Genomic DNA, 6000 nt, shown 5'->3' with positions numbered 1-6000 from the left:
GATGAAAACGGGCATTAAAAATGCGACAGATGTAGCTAAGTCTAAAAGCATACCAAAGGATCTTCTGCTTGGGGTTAAATTACAGAGTGCGAATGTTAAGGATGGTTCTCTCACAGCTCCTCTCAAGGCTTCAGTGCAGCGCGTTTAATCTTTTGTATTTTAACTCTCTTAAATGCTATTGTGTGAGATATGTTGTGTGCATTTTTTTTTTAACTAGAGGCTACACGTTATAATGCTGTTGACAAGGACAACCAAATGATGTCAAAGTCCCTCTAATTATCCCAAGCTGAAGTGTCACCTCTGCTTTCTGTCTAAGTAGATGAAAGCAATGTTCAAAGAGACCCACTTAATACCGGAGCATTTTTCAAGGCAATCAACTGCTCCAAGCTCTTTTCCCCCTAAGCAATCTAAATGCTAAATAGATCTTTAAAATAATTACCATATCTAAGACGAGGAGCCATTTTCCCCTGCAAACACCTGATGCTCATTAGCAATAGTTAACGTGTCACACATCACCTCTGTTTACTCCAAACTTTTTTGGCAGGAGTTTGTCAGCTGTCTGCAAGCGCTGATCCTATGCTGAAAAGCTTGGGGAAGCCTCTTGAGCACAAATCCTTTGTCCTGTGAGAGCAGGGGTCTGTATTTCTGTAAAAGTCTTCCCTTTTTCCCCCCTCCCAACTTCATTTTGATTTTATTAAAAATAAATAGTGTCAGTGAACAACACCAACCGGGCACCAGCCTAAGCCAGGTCCCCAAATCAGAGATGAGTTTAGCACTGAGGGGCAGGGGGGTAGAAAAGCTGGCTTTAACCCATCTTCATAGCTCTTCTTTCCCAGGTCAGAACAAGACACAGCTGGGCCACCGGCAGCTGCCTGCAGCATCCAAGAGCCCTTGGCAGGACCAGCAGGGCTGTAGTCCCTTTGCCCAGGAACATCTGTAGCACACGCTGAACTATGAAGGCCACGGGGCTGCCGCAGGGCTGTTATAGCAGCTTTCCCACGACAAGCAGAGCCTCCTGCGAGGGGAAACCCATAGGAAGGGTCTGCTTGCTGCACCTCCTATGGCTGTCAGGAATCACTCCTACCCTTGTACCAATGCAATATATTAATGAAGTAACAGATCCTCTGAATACTGGGGTTGCTCAAGGTAGACCCATTCATAGCTCTGTCTGCTAAAGCTGCTCTACTTTACGCCTCACATACTAATAAAGCTCAACTTGGACAAAGGATGTATGATTCTAGCCTAGTGGTTCAAGAGCTTTCTGCCTCTGGAGCAAGGTCTGGAGTCTGAGATTGCTTCAGGAATTACTTTGCATATTTATTGTGTAACCATTTAATTTTGAGTTCATAAGCAGCCTTTGGAGCACTGCCTGAAATGCAGAACCTTCCTGCCGTGCAAATGCCCCAGCTGCTGCTAGAAAACTGTAATTACTTTCCCTCTGGTGCAGGTCATCCTCAGATATTCCATACCAAGGATTTCAGAAGAGCTTCACCATAAGATGTTCAGTGTTTTGCCCTCTAATCCCTTCTGCCAGCTCCGGACAAGCCTATATATCTTGGTGACATAGAGAAAGCAGTGACTGTTTTGGTTTGGGTTTTTTTTTATGTTTGCATTTATTCACAATGGCTGTGCTCTGAGAAGGCTTACCAAATCAAGAGAAATGGAGGAATACCTTGTTTAAAACAGAGTTCCCATTCTTGCAGAGATGGTCTGAACACAGCTGAGACTAAAGTGCTTCTGGGTAGGTGTTGGAGCAGATCCTGAAGCGTGAAGACCGAGATGTATATGTCTGAGGTGAATCCAGCTTTGAAAAATAATTCAAATCCTACCTACACCCTTCAGATCTGGGCTTCTGGACATCATACATCATCTGGGGTACAGCCTGGAAAAGAGTCTGAAATCATCTGGCTTTGAGCCCTATATTTTGGCGAGGATGCCATACATCCCTCTTCATGCACACTTCTCACAGTTCTTATTCAAATATCTCATTTGAATAATGTGTGCTTTGTTACCACAGGGGTTCTTTATCCTATAAGATACTGCGAACAAGGCTGAAGGTCTTGAGTTAGTGGAGTTCGTAGGACCCTTGCATGGGTGTGATGTGCATGGTAATGCTATCATCTGTGACCTCTGTGAACTCAGAGCCTCCAGACATCATGTCCATTAATAAAACAGATTACAAAATCTCAGAGGGTTTTCTTGGTGTTGCTCAGAGGAAAAGCAAGCACTGCTGTAGAAATTTCCTCTGAATTAGATAGTAATAAAACCTGACCCAGAGGACTGTGAGCATGTGTGAGAAGGGTTATGTGGGGGCTCTCCCTCATACCCCAGGGCCCCCACCAGCTGATCTGTTCAATCACATCTTAATCTGACCCTAATTCCAGCAAGATAATGAAAGGGAACTGGCAGGAAAGGTTTGGTGCCTGCTGTAGCAATGAGTGACCAAGCAGATCCTGAAAGCTGTAAAAGGTTTTAAGGGGATCAATATTCTCTGTGCTCTCATTTCTAATTGGGTTTTATTGCAGGGCTCTGATTCATGTAGTCCACTAAATGGACTCAGATGGAGTTTCTATAACTGAGTTTGTACTCCTAGGGCATAGGATCAAAATAGCAGCAGCAAGCAATTGCCAAGGCCCCCAGAACTCATCTGGAGAAGTAATTGCAAGACTGCTGAAGCATTAAACTTCAAAGAAGCATGGATGTGGCTAAATCAGTATTATTAATTGCATTTAAGTTTACAAAAAAAGTTATCTGCCATGTTAAGAGTCACTTTAAAAACTACTCAGTGCCCTGAAGCAGATATTTCGACTAATTTGTAGTACTGCTTCCATTCTGGGCAAGTATTTTCTGGGTCTTCATGAAGCCCATGGGTAAACAGTTCCTAAACTGTAACCATATCAGCTAGAGTTACATCAGCTCCATTTCTCTCATTCTCATGACACCATGGCCAGAACACCAAACTTGTGGGAACAAGGAGGTAAATATATGGAGAAAGACACTACCTAATTCAACTCCTTATCTGCCTGAGGTCTGCATAAACACTTTTCCCTGCAAAATGTGTGGAAGACATTAGTCAAGTAAAAAAAATCCAACATAAAACCCCAACATAGAGTGCTTACGTGTATCTGATCAGAGTGCCACCTAGTCCATTAGCCTGTTTCTGTCAGTGACTCACACCAAGTGTGTAGGGGAAAATGTAAGAACAGGGCAATTGCATGGTGCTGTAACAGTTTCAGGGCCAATGCATTGGCATCCTGAGCCAGGGATGGATAGCATCCTTGCATTTAACAACCATTGATGGATTTCTCTTTATGGGCCTTACCTAAGTAAATAGGAAAAGGGGTGTGTTTCAATTCTCAGGGGATCTTCTGCATTAACTAATTAGTGCTACTTATTACTGGTTAGGGTGGGTGTCAGTTTTTGATGGAAGGTAGCACAAGAGGTATCAGTTAGGTCAATGTCTGTGTGAGGAGGGAAAGGGGGAATTGGATTAAAGTATTCAGCATTGAGCTGCTCAGCTGGTGCTGAGTTAGGATCTGCATTTTACTCTTATGTTACTCCAGGAGCCAAAAGAGAGCCTAGGCAAGTCACACAGGTAGTTCTTTCAATCTGAATTATGTGTCAAACACCTTTGAGGCTAGACCTCCATTCTCCCTGCAACTAGATTTAAGTGATGTCTAACTTCTAATGACAGCATGCCTGGAGGTAGTAATGAATTTTCTACAGAAACAGTTTAAACGGAGAAGTCAGATTTATGGAGCTTAAAAAGTTTTATTTGAGATGTCTTGGTGGGGCAGGAGGGGGTTGATAAAAATTCTGCTGGCTGCTGTTCCCCCCCAGGAGGAACACGGGGCTCAAAGTGAGATGCCCAGGCTTCCAGTACCTGGGGAGAATGGGGTCTGAGGAGTAAGACAGACAGAAGCCAGTGTGCTGAGCAGACAGCTGCTTAGGTTATGCAATATGCTAACAAGATGATTAGTCCATTAATTATAAGATGGAGGGAGGTGCCTATTTTTCCTTGGGATTTTCAGGAGGGAAATACTTCCTGGAGCTATGGCTGATCTGATTTGGGTGCTTTTCTACCAAGAAACAGAGTAACACAGTTTTGTAGTTAATGTAGCCCTCGCTCTGATCATTTTGGACAGGCTTTGAGTTCTCCAGAATATCCCAGGTGAGTGTCTTCATTAAGATCAACTGCTTGGTTATTCTTGCATGTCTCGTTCTCAAGCTTTCTAGCTGAAGTTGTTTCATTTTGTATGAATAATGAGTGCTTTTACTTGGAGATGATAGAGGGTGCACTGAGTGATCACTGAACAATTAAGTGTGTTGTAAACATGAAAACAATGCATGTAATTTTAGGAGGTGTTAAATGATTCATTCTTGGTTAAGACTAAGGAGATATCATTACCACAGTATGAAAGATGGGTAAACTTCATTTAGAGCTGCAGGTGCCTAGAATGATAACTATGTTCAATCAAAGACAAACTTAGACAGGAAAAGCTGCAGAAAACTTGTAGAATGAGCAGGAGAAAAAGCAACTTGTTATACGAGAAGAAACTACCAATCACAAGTTACTAATTTAGCAAAACTGAGATGGGGAATGATTGCTTTTCCTGGGACATGAGGGGAGAAGTACTTAGAGAAAGAGTGTAAAAAGATGCTACTAGCACGAAGTGGATAGGAATTGAAATTAAACTCACTTGCCCCAGAATCTAGAAGGATGCTAATGAGCTGAGAAGCGTATTCTGGAACAGCATTACAAGCTAGGCAAGGAAAGTTGCATTGGTTTGGCACTGGCTAAGCTTCTGGAGATGATGGGGATGGAAAAGAAACAATTCTGGATTTATGTACTTCAAAGAGAAGACTTGAATGCTGGCTCTGCTTGCTGCACTCGGGCTATGTCTTGGTGTTTCTGCTATATTCTAGTGTTACAGTGGAATAGATCTACAAGCTAAGAACTCCCTCAGAGATCAAGTTAAAGTACTGAGAGAGGTTTTTTTTTTTCCTCCCCCCAACCCCCTTCCTGCTCTGAACCTGAGAGTAGGCATAGCTAAAAATGAAATGTGGAGCAAGGTTTATTTCTAGAAGTGTTGACTTTCCTCTTCCACCTGGATACTACATTAGGATGCCTTTGCCTCCCAATGAGATTAGCAGGGAGTGTTGAAGTGGAGGCAGGGGCATGGCTGTGATTGCTTTTCTCTCCATTGACATGCATAGCCTGTTTTTTACCTTCCCCTAGCATTTTGCAATGTCCTTGAGCTTTCCCTATCAGTACATCACAGATTCCTGAGGCCTTTTATCTCTTATACAGATTTTTTTTTTTTTTTTCATTTGTTGATGGCTGGAAAGGCTTGGGCAGTGTGCGAGTATATGGTGGGGGCACAGGGGGTTGCATCTGGGTGGCAGGTCTGATGACCTCTCAGGACTAAACCTCTATGACAAGGCATTATGCTGTGTCCCATGTGACACTGTTCATTTGTTCAAAGAGAACATCAGAACAAGATCAAATCTGACTGTTCTGCACCCTGTCTTTGTCACCTGGGATTAGTTGTACTTTCTGTAGCCTAGTGACTACTACTGTTGTGTCATGCAAACCCACTCACGAGTAAGTGATAGCCTGCCATTCGCAGCACTGTCCTAGGTGGCCTGGGGAACTCCAAGTTCAAACGAATGCAAGAAATTGGTCAGAGTAGGGATTCAAAGCTTAGGTTTCACATTTTTCATGATATGGGGTGTTCCAGTAGTGAGTCCAATAGAATGGTGGATAATTTAGTTTTGAAGAAAGCTCCAGAAGTCAGCTAGTCAAATCCTGCTCAGAGCAGGTCTAACTAAATCAGGTTGCTCAGTGCTGTGCCCAGTCAGGTCTTAAACATCTCCAAGGATGGATATTCCCAAACCTCTCAGGGCAACAGGTTTGTGTTGGGAGTGTGTGAAACCCAATCCCCATGGTAATTAAGAAAGTAATAATTTAAATTTAGGGGCCTGTTTCCTGCATAGTTA

This window comes from Strix aluco, chromosome 4 (genome assembly GCF_031877795.1).
Source record: "Strix aluco isolate bStrAlu1 chromosome 4, bStrAlu1.hap1, whole genome shotgun sequence".
NCBI classification, from domain to species: Eukaryota; Metazoa; Chordata; class Aves; order Strigiformes; family Strigidae; genus Strix; species Strix aluco.
The sequence above is the reverse complement of the archived record's forward strand: the minus strand, read 5'-3'. Positions refer to the sequence as shown.